The sequence below is a fragment of the Artibeus jamaicensis genome, unplaced genomic scaffold (genome assembly GCF_021234435.1).
Source record: "Artibeus jamaicensis isolate MK-2021 breed Jamaican fruit bat unplaced genomic scaffold, CSHL_Jam_final contig_554, whole genome shotgun sequence".
NCBI lineage: Eukaryota > Metazoa > Chordata > Mammalia > Chiroptera > Phyllostomidae > Artibeus > Artibeus jamaicensis.
In genome coordinates, this window is record NW_026521885.1 from 2,096,412 (window position 1) to 2,108,173 (window position 11,762).

An 11,762-nucleotide genomic window follows, 5' to 3' on the forward strand; every position below is an offset into this window, starting at 1 on the left:
CTGAGCTGCCTGGAGGAAGCTCTCTGTTTGGAAGACTGAGGCTGACAGACCTTGCTAAGAAGCATCAAGGGTCAAATTGCCATCAGCTTTGTCCTCCCAGCTTCCCTGGGAAAATGCTAGCACCTGCCTTGACCAAAGATGTCCCTCATCAAACTCAACTGTATATGTTTCCACATGTTTATTGAGCAATGCACGGGCTTCAGTGGTGAATAGCCCCCAGCTGATATTCTAGTGGGGCCATGGAAATCAATGCATAATTGAAAACAAAAGTCCCAAAAAGTAAGTGTGGGAGTGACACTGGGCTGAAAGTGAGCCTGGCCCAGTTGAAAATGGGGCAGGGCAGAACAGCCATTGAAGGCTTCCCAAGGAAGCAACATCTGTGCAATTCAGAAAGGTGAGACTGAGATCAGTAAGTGGCTGGGGGAGCTCTCTAGACAGAATCTGAGCCCTGCATGGTGAGAGCTTTCACCACCCTTCCTTGCTCTGCCCTATAGTCCTGACCTAGATCTATGTAAACCACCTCCTGCCACCTGTTTGGAGAAAGTCTGACTGCCAGGAAACCATAACCTCCAAGCCCTCCCTCAAAAGCTTGTTGGAAACTCTGGGGCCCCACCCCACACCTACTGAGCTGAGACTGGGGGTGGGCCTGGCACACAGTGTTCACAAACCCTGCCAATGGTTCTGAACCACTGAAGTGCCCTCCCACCAGGTCACTGAGTCTAACTAGCACCTCACCTCAGCCACAGTAAGACTGAACTTGCCCCCTCACAAGCCCAAGGCCCTGTGCCCCCACCATCTACTTCTTTTCTGAAGGCTGATAGCCTTGCACCACATCTCCCTAAAATGACTTCCTGGAGTACCTACCAGTACCTGTGCCCCTCCCGTGGTACCTCCATCTGTAGAAACAGGGCCAAGGGAAAGGGGACAGCTGAAAGTCCATGCCCAGTTCTGCATGTTCATTGGGGAAATCTCTTATTTCAATTGTCTTCTCGCCCCATTGATGCCGACCTAGTTCATTCAGCACCTGACTCTGTCTGCACCTTGGTCAAGTATACTGGGACAGCTGAGCTGATTTGTGTGCCTCCTCTGATCCAGCCTACTCTGCACATCCAGGGAGTCCTTCCTTGAAAAAACTTAGATCTCTCTCTTCCAATAAAAACACTTAAGTGGATCCTGATTTTCTCCCAAACACATTCCATGGCCAGTCCATCATGGCCTGTGCTCAGCCCACCTTTCCAGGTTCTTCCATTGGGCTTCGCACTTGCTGTGCTCCAGCCAAACCACTTACACCTGTCATACATCCCCTTGCTCAGGTTGTCCCGGCTCCCTGCAATGTCCTCTCCGTATATTCCCAGGTCCAAAGTGGCCAACTCCCTACTCCCATACTCCCAATTGGGAACTTCTCTGGGCTCCCAGCCTGTGGCTCCCAAGCTTTTGCCTCATTTAGTATATTCCCACTGTGTGCTTTCTCCCACTCCCACTAGGCCAGGAGCTCTTTCAAGGGCAGAGCCAACCAGTGTCCTCTCAGCACAGTGGGCACCCAGGAAACGTGTAACCATTTGCCTGGCCTAGAATCCTAGAGTAACAACGGCAATGAAAGGAAACAATCCAAGCACGGGGATTTGAGCAGCCTATAGGACTAGTTGGAGCAGTCTGGGCCTCGCATTCATGTGTGGTTCAGGAGGTCTGTGAACCACACAAATTGGATGCAACCTTTGAGTCATCTGTGAGTCTGTCTTTCGGCAGGAAAAGGGTATATACTTGTCATCTGATTTTCAAACATGATTGTAACCCAGTCAAAATTTCTGCCAGTGGGGTAGGGGCCTGCATCTGTGGAGAAGCCCACTTTGGAGAGAAGGCCCAGGAGAGACAAGCTGAGGGGCAGAGGCCAGAGTGGGAACCCCAGGTCTTATCAGCATCTTCATCTGCATGTGCTGCTGGACCAGGGATACCTGTGGCCATTTGTGGGGTCTGTGACTCTAAAAGGAGGACTGGAACCAAGGTGTAGCCTGGCTCAGCAGACAGGACAGGAATGGTTGGGGTGTCTGGCCACATCCCTCCAAGCTCTGGTGTGCATTTGTATCCATTGACAAGTAGCTCTAGGCTTCCTCTCTCCTTGGTGTGTGAGCTAGCCCTTGCTGGTAGAAAAGGAAGTTCTCTCTTCTGCTGAACTGAAACACCTCTTCATGTGATTTCCTCTGCCTTCCCTTCCTCTATCCAAGCCAGCTTATAAGCTCTTCCTGTGGTCCTGCTGGGCCTGCAGCCTCTTCGTTTCAAACCTTATCTCCAACATCATTACATCCTCCTAGCTTTCTCTCCAAAAGAGCTCTCTTTTCTGGCTTCCTCCAAAGCCTGGTCACCATCAAAGCACCTCCTCAGTTATAAGGTAATCATCGGCTTAGCTGCCTGGATCTCCCATGAACCACAACACTTCCCAAGGGCCCTGCAGGGGCTTTTAATTCATTTCTCTGTCCCTGAAGTCATATGCAATGCCTCCTCCTGGGAAGGTGCCCAATGTGTGTAACCAGACTAGAAAGGCATTTAGAGGGGAATGCCACCAACACCCACATTGACCAGCTGGGGGAGGCCCTAAGAGAGCAGTTAGCAGAGCCAGGGATAGGCCAAGGGCTCCTGAACCCCTAGGCCAGTGCATCTCACGTTACCCATTCAATTCAGGCAGTTTAATGCAGCAAAGGTGCCCATGTGGGGAGGAAGGGACATGGGCTCTGATCTGAGGCTGTCCAACATGAAAGGCTTAAAGAATATAAATAAATAGAAATGCAGAAATGGAAAAGAGGCATGTTGGGAGTCACTACAACCTTCCCTTATCATCACTGCCTAGTCATTGATCATGGAAGACTCCAAATGATGGTGGGCCCAAATTAGAGCCTTCCTTTTGTCAGATCTGCCTCTCACCCACTGAACCCCATTTGCTTCTTTGGTCTAGAGAACTTTCTAGAGTGACATGAGTAGGGGATAAAGGAAGAGAGAACACAGTGAAGGCCTATCAGCCTTTGTCCTGTGCTGTATCCTGTCTCCCAGCAACTCTTGTAAGATGCCTTTTCTATCAAGTTCTGGGAGACACATACATCACTGGCTTTGTTCCCCACTGGGTAAGGGGATGGGCAGAGACCATCAATTCAGGAAATGTTAACTGAACACATGCTGAGTCCAAAAGGATGCAGAAGTGACCAAGACAGAGCCCTTACCCTCAGACTCCCACAGACAGAGCAATAACTCAAGTTCCCCTTGCCTTAAGAGCAATATCTACAAGCTGAACTCAGTGTCAAATACTACTCACTCTCTACTTCAGTCAACAAAGTTTTATTGGCACTCAGCCACATCCATTCATTTGCATATTGTCTATGGTTGTACTCATGCTACAATGGCAGAATTGATCAGTTATTGTGTGACCCACAATACCTAAAATACTATCTTCCCCTTGACAAAGAAAGTTTCCCAACCTCTGCTTAAGAGTGACTGATAGGCCAACAGGCAAATGAACAGATGCTCAACATCACTAGTCATTAGAGGAATGCAAATCAAAACTACAGTGAGATATCACATCACATCCATTAGAATGCCCACTGACAAAAAATGAAACAACCAAACTGAAAAATAAAAAATAAAACAGGATGAGACCAATTTGGCCAGCCTGAGAAGAGGAGGAATGGCATTCTAGCTTTCAGGCTGAGGGAACCACCATGGACTATGACTAGAAATGCTAGGAGATGAAGCTGCAGGGGTCAAGGAGCTTGGACTTGATCACCCCCTAGAGAGTAACATGGTGACATTTGTGTTTAAATGGTGAGTAGAGTACAGGTTGAGGGACTTCAAGCAGGTACCAATGGCAAGTTGCTTCTGCAGACCAGGACAGAGGGGGTGGGAGTGTGTCTGTCTCAGAGAACTGGTTATGGGGATACAGAGAAGAAATAGTCTGGAGATGGTTCTGGGCTAGAATGGACAATAGTTGGCAATTGATTAGGTGTGGAGCTAAGGGGCTGGAAGGGATTAAAGATAACTAGGAAGCTTGCATTCTGACCATGATGAGTCTGAGGAACCTCAGAATTCTAGAAGTCAAGAGATAAATATTTGAAGGGTCTTGGCATATTGCTGCTACTCGAAGTCATAGGAACACAGGAGGATGAAGGATGGGACCCTGAGAATTAAAAGGTAAACTGGAAACTAAGGCATCAAGAAAAGCTAGGGAAGAGAGCATGAAGAATTTGGAAGAGTGGTCAGCAGTGTCAGCCAGTGCAGAAAAGTTGAGGAGCCTGAAGGCCAAGAGTAGGTGCCGTGAATAGGGAAGTGTCCCTAAGGTCTAACTGTCACAAATATGTTTGAGCACCTTTGTGTAACTGGCCTTGTGCTAAGGGCAGGGGATCCACAGTGAGCAGTCTAGACAAGAGCCCTTGTGGAGCTCATGGTCCAGCAACGGAAGGGGATGTAGTCATTAATGGAAGAAACACAGTTCATTACAACTGGGCTATGTGGTTACAGGGAGGCTGCAGCATGAGACAGTGAGTGCCATCCCAGTTGGTGGTACACTTGTTCTCAAGGCAGATTTCCAGTAATAAACTTGTATTCTTTCTTCATCTTCCCCTCCAAATTTTTCTTTGATGGTGGCCTTCTCAAGGGCATTTTCTTAGGCTTTGTGGACCTCTCCAGCTCCCACCCCAGATGATGCTAGTGACACTGTAGACACTCCAGTTTTGTTGAATGGTTTTGGTAAGAGGAGATTAGAGAAAAGACCAAAGATGAATGCTGAGCGAGATGACAGGAGCAGTGTTATGGGTAGGCTGGCAGATGACTGGCTTTTGTTCAGCACCTCCTCAGTCAACACATTCCCAAATATACAGATGGAGAGACACATAGACCAATGTTCTCTCCTTTGATCCTCACAAGCTTGTTCATTATGATCTCCACTTTGTACAGGGAAGCCCAAAGTCTGTAGAGGTAGGGCTTTTTCATGACATACAGCTGGTTGGGTCAGAGCTGGACCTCAACCCCAGGTTGACAGCCCTGTGGCACAGCATTATTTTCCCCAGTGGTTCACTCTCCCAGGATAATCCTGAGTGGCCTAAGCCCCTTTTTAATGTCTGCACTTGGTAGAAACACTGGATGTATGAGTTTCCTGTGGTGACTATAAAAAAATTACTATAAATTTAGGAGCTTAAAACAATGCAAATTTATTCTCTTACAGTTCTGGGGGTCAGAAGTCCAAAATCGGTTTCACTGAGATAAAGTCAAACTGTTAACAGGGCTAGTTGCTTCTGGAAACTCTGATGGGAAAACCTATTTTCTTGCCTTTTTCAACTTCAAGTAGCTGCCTATGAGCCTTGACTTGTGGACCCTTCCTCCATCTTCACAGTGCATCAGTCCAATCTCTGCTTTCATTGTCACATCTCCTTTTACTCAAGATGTGGACATCTCTGGGGGTCATTATACAATTTACCACAATAGCTAATGAGGTGCATGATAATGGACCCCTCTGGGCCAGTATTCAGCAGGGTGGGAGTCTCCTGGCAAAACCGGTCAAGCACAAAGTTCTATCTGAAACTGAGTACAAGGTACTGAGGCAACTAGCTTAGGAGGTGGCCAAGTGAAGTCACATCTGAACCGGCTGATGCACCATAAGAGGGTGCTGAGTAAGATGCTGAGGCATGGAAAGAAAGTACTGGGGTCCAGGTATGAGGCAGGCCTCTAGCTGAAAGCAGGACCAAACATGAGGTAAGTCCTAACAGGTTCCACAGTCATAAATCTAGGGTGTGGTAGCCCCCGCTGAGCTGGGTGGGGGAGGCAAGCCCTTGGGCACAGTGGCAAAGGGCTGCCAACCCAGTGCTCTATCCCTCCCCTCACAGGCCAAGCACTTTGAGCAAACTGCTGGATCCCTGCAGCGTCTGCCAAATACTATTCTAATCATTCTCTGAGCTAGTTTTACACCAACTGATGATTGCAAAACTTGTACAGAGGTCACTAATAGAGTGATGCTGGCTTAGAAGATACTGAGAAATGTGGGTAGGTCTGCAGGGTGGGTTCAGAAAGGCCCAAAAAGCCTGTGGGGCAGGTAAGACAGTGTCTGGGCCAGCATTGTCTACAGGCCCAAGACAGGGACTTGTGATCCTAGAAACGGGCCTTGGGTCCTGGTAGAGGAGACACTGGTATTTGGACATGCCTATTTTGTCTTGTTTGGGGCCGGAATTAGCATTTGAAAGAGTGAAGCTCAGAAGCTAAGTGAAGGCTGCCTAGCTAAGTCCATCTACTCATAGCCAACCAAAAAAGCTCCAATATGGGCCTAGGTGGAACCAAGACTAAGTCTGAAGAGACTGGGCTCTGCAAGAAAGGCAGGGTCAAGACCCAAGGCCACTGCAGAACTAAGGGCTTCAGGGGTTTCCAAAGCCAGCTCTGGCTCAGACCTCTCTGGTTACTGAGATGCTGCTTTCAGTGTGGAGGAGCCAAGATAACCTTTGACATCTGTAGCCTCTCTGGACTGGGGGCTCCATGGGCAGTCTGCTCAGGACCTTCAGAGGGACAACTATTATACTGGGAGGTCCATTGCTAATGGCAGCATGTTGGAAGCTATCCCTAGAATGCCTCCTGTTCTCTGCCTGGCTGACTCCCACAAGTCTCTACTTGACGGGCAGCCAGGCCAGGTGAAGCCCCCGATGTGCCCTCCAGGTTCTCACCACACCTGCTCAGGGATTCCTCCACTGCTGACACTAGCCCAAGATGCCTGGCTCTTGTATCTGCCTCCCTCCAGATGGAGGAGTCCTCCAAAGCAGGGCCTGCTCACAACCTTCCTGTGACCCCTGCAGTGCCAGCATAGGCACTGGCACTTTAGAACTTACCTCTCTCTATCCAGCATGAGTGCTCCACAGAGTCAAGCTGAAGGGAATCAAAAGGAAGACAGAAGCTGTCAGTGAGGGAGGGACACTGACAGGAATGAATTACTTGGGCACTGGAGATAAGATGTGTACTGTTATGGGTTGGGTTGCATTGTTTCCCCCCAAAAGATTATATTAATGTCCTAACCTGCAGTACCTGTGAATGTAAGCCAATTTGGAAATGGGGTCTTCATAGATGTAATCAAGTTAAGATTAGGTCATTCAGATGGGCCCTAATGCAATATGATAGTGCTGTTGTGAGAAGAGAAAACAGAGACACAGACACATGAGAAAGCCATGTGGACTTGGAGGCACAGATTGGAGTGATGTAACCATGAGCCAAGGAATGCCTGTGGCCACCAGAATCTGGAAGAGGCAGGGAAGATTCTCCCTTAAAGGCTTCTGAAGGAATGGCCCTGCTGACACCTTGATTTCAGACTTCTGGCCTCCAGAACTGAAAAATGTCTGTTGTTTTAATCCCCTCAGTGTGTAGTGCTTTTTTGTGGCCTCTCCAGGACACTCTGAGACACTTTCATAAGCGTCTCCTAGAAGGCTCACAGCAAGTCAGAGGCAGAGGCCTGACCATCTTCCCATTCCAATGTTAGTGCCCCTGTGTTGCCATTCCTGACCTGCTGCTTCCACCCAGTCATGAATAAAAAGAACTCCTCAGCTTCAAAGCACTTTGGACATACTAATTAACTCTTGGTTAATTGGATGAAATAACATGAAACTCTAGTGACATCATCTCAATTCTGTGCCCAGATCTAGCCACAAGCTAAGTCTGGTGACTGCTTGGCTATGAGCCTCATCTTGTGGTAACATGTTGTGCCTTTCACAACTATTCCATGGAACACTGGTCAGGAAGGACCCCTAACCCTCTCAGCTCCACAGGCTTCAGAATGGCCAACTGTAGGGGACTCCTAGCCAATCAAGCACACATGACCCAGTTTCTGTGATTAAGCCTGTGTGTGAGTGTGTATGTGCCACATACCTTTGCACTGTCCCACATCGCTGAAATGGTCTTACAGGCAGCTCTAAACAACAGCCTATAAAAACTGAGATGTGCCTTCAAATGTTCCACACAATGACCTTCTGGAGCTCTGTGACCCTCAGGGCCTATGCACCCCCTGTTTTGTAGAACCCAGAAGAATTTCTCTCCCCTTCATGTTCAGGACCCCAGCAGGTAAGCAGGACTTGAAGTGGGAAAGTAGCTGCTTACTGGCCTGGAGGTAGGCCAAATCAGAGTAAGGAGAGTTTCAGACTGAGGCTTGTAGGTCATGGCAGGGAGGGGCAGGGCTGGGGCTGTCTTTACTGCACTAGGGTCCCCAGTAGATAGACAGTGCACAGGCTGTGATGCATGGAGTCAGAGGACCGGGGTTGCATGCAGTTCTGCCTTTGACTCTGCCATGGGTGAACCTGGATGACAGCAACAGCCCTGTCCCAGATCTCCCTGACTCCCAGGCTCCCCTTCATCCTTTACCCAACAGCTGGGGGCTCTGAGCACCAGGCAGGTCTGCTTTTGCCCTCACCTGTGTGCCCCAGCAGGTGGCCTGGAACACCATCAGTGGTGCAAAGGCCATCATTGTTCAATAACAAAGAAATGAAGGCCATCCCTGATCAATTCTCTTCTAATCTGTCAGATCATGAAAAACAAAACTTTGAATTTGGTGCTCTTGTGTGTGTTTAACTTTGTATTGAAGCAAAATAGACACTAAAAAGAATGTCCACATCATATTTAAATATGCACCTTGATGACAGCTCACAAAGAGAACATATCTGTGTAAAAGCACCCCAGAAGCTTTCTGGCCAGGTCCCCTCCTGGTCACTACCTTCCCAAGAATATCCTGATAGCTAGCAGTGGAGATTAGGTTTGCTCATCTTCGTGTTTTACATAAATGGAGTCACACAGTATGTGCTCTTACACATCTGGCTTCTCTCCATCAACATTGGCATTGAGGCCTCATTCAAATTCTTGTAGTTGTAGTTCATTCTTCCTGCCGTGGAGTATTACAATACTTGGAGACACCACAACTTACTTGTTCTTTCTATTCTAACAGGCATTCGGGGCTCCTTTAGGCTATTATAAATAGTGCTGCTATGGCTATTTCTGTGTATGCTTTTGTTTAACATATATATGCAATTGTCTTGAGTGTATACCTGTATGAGTTTGCTGGGACTGCCATGACAAACTACCACAGTTTGGGTGGCTTATACAACAAAAATGTAGCACCTCCTAGTTCTAGAGGCTGGAAGTCCAAGATCAAGGTATTGGAAGTTTCAGTTTCTTCTGAGGCCTCTTTGCTTGCATTGTTGGTAGTCATTTCCTCCCTGTGTGCTCACATCATCTTCCCTCTTAGTGTCTGTGTCCTAATCTCCTTATAAAAAACTATACTGAATTAGGGCCCACTCCTGTGACTTCATGTCACCTTAATTAGCTCTGTAAAGACCCATCTCCAAATACAGTTACTTTCTGAGGTACAGGATGGCTGAACACTTCATTATATGAATTTCATAGGGGACATAATGCAACTCATAACAAAACATGAAAGCAGATTGCTAGGTGACAAAACATGTATATTCGATTTTAATAAAGAAGGTCCAACTGTTTTCCAAAGTGGTTGTACTCTCCTTCCAGCAATGTATGAGGGTTCTAGTCACTTCCACATCCTTGTCAACAGTTGGTATTCTGTCTTTTTAATTTTAGATCTCGCCCTGGCTGGTGTAGCTCAGTGGATTGAGAGCGGGCCTGCGAACCAGACAATCACGGTTCGATTCCCAGTCAGGGCACATACCCGGGTTGCAGGCCGGTTCCCTGCAGGCCAGTTCCCAGCAGGGGATGCATGAAAGGCAACCATACATTGATGTTTCTCTCCCTCTCTCCTTCCCTTCCCCTCTAAAGATAAATAAATAAAATCTTAAAAAAAATTTTAGATCTCATGATTTTAATTTTCATTTTCCTGAGAACTAATGAGCATCTTTTCACATGCTGAACCATTTGGTTATGCTCTCTGGTGAAGTACCTGTTCAAATCTTTTACCCGCTTTCCTATTGGGTTGTCTATTGTCCATCTTTCTTGTTGATCTATACAAGCTGTTCATTTCTTTGTTTGTTTGTTTGCTATGTTCTGGACGAGTGTTTTGTTGGAATTCTGTATTGTGAAGATTTCCTCCCACATTTGGGGTGGCCTCTCATCTTTTTTGCACTCTGTTTCAATTAATGCAGCTCTTTATTTTCATATAGTTCAATTTATCAAATTTTTATTTTATACTTAGTTTTTATGTCATGTTTGCAAAATCTTTCACTACTCCAAGTTTCCAAAGATATCCTATGTTTTTCTTTTCTTTTTGTTTTAATGACAATGCCATGTAATAGGTGCCTTGAACACCTCAAAAAATAGTAAGAACATGGGCTGTGGTACCCTAGGATGTGCCATTCACCCAGGCTGGGTTACAAGGTAGCTCTGGGGAAGATGAGTATTGAAGGGTTTGTATGAGTTGTCTGTAGCTGTGAAAGGACATTGGCGACTATAAAGCTGGTTTTAGCAGGTGGACCTTCCTGAACTGTGATGCCACCTCTATGTAGGGTACCCTCCCCACATTTACTCCTAGTTTCTACAAGAGGGGTTCAGTGGGACCACACACTCAAAGTAGCATGTATATACAGTGGCATGTGCATGTGGCACTACAGGCACACCTGCACCAATAACTCGCTGCCAGGCATCTGCTGAGCCAGGCCTGGGCTTGGCCTTGATCCTGGCTCAGGAATGTAATACAGAATGAGAAACAAGCCCTATTCTCACCACTATCTGTGATGCAGTCACTTTCTTACTGTCTTCCCTGAACTATGTGAAGCGGAGACTACTGGCTGTCCCGTCTCTGGGCCAGGGTGAGTTGAGCAAGAAACTCTGGAAAAACTGAAAAATTCAAGTGAGGCAGACATATAATTTACAGCACTAGAGCAGGACATAGCCATGATGCACCTGAGCAAGTACAAGCAAAGATAGGTATGTAAGGTAACATAAAGTAACAGGAAGACACCTGTGGGAGGTGGTGATCTTTGAGCTGAGACAGAAACAGGATTTTAGGTAAAGGAAGGGGTTTCCATGCCTGGGGATCAGAGTGACTTGGCTGGATGTGGGAGTACAGTCCCTATAGGGTCAGATCCTAAAGGCTTTGAATATCATTTAAGGATTTGCTTCTAGGTATAGGTAGGAGATGAAGAAGGGAAGTTGTGGGAATTGTCTTAACGGGACTGGTCGCCTGACTATCACATACCTTGCCTTTGAGAAGTCTGGCAAATTAAACTCTTGTTCCAGAATCTGCTGGAAGCCCCTCCACTAGCTGAATGACCTTGGCAAGGCACCCTAACCACAGTTTCCTCAATCGTAGAGTGGGAGGGCTCTACCTGGTTCACGGGGTGGCTGAGACAAGCTGAGACAAGCATGCTGCACTGGGCTGGTGAGGGTATGCCTGGCCTGTGTGGGCTGCATGTGCACAAGGCTTGGTGCATGCACAGGGACCCAGTTGCCTCCAGCCCGTTGAGGACAGTGGTGCCCCCTAGTTAGTGGTTGGGCCTCAGAGGGATTGCCAGCAGTTTGGGTCTGACCCATCAAGGTATGTGAGCCCTGGCACTAGTAGGCAGAGGGAAACACCCTGCAGATCTGCCCAAGGCCCTGGTGGAGGGCTTCCATGGTGCCATGTTGGGCAGTCCTCCTAATTTCCTGTATGTTTTTCTTCAAAAATGTTTGTTGTTTTACCTTTTACATTTAAATCAGTCTCTCCAGTCTGTCTGGAACTATTTTTTAAATATGATGTGATATGTAGTAGGAATCCACACACATTATTTTTCATATGGATACCCAACTATATGATGCATCCT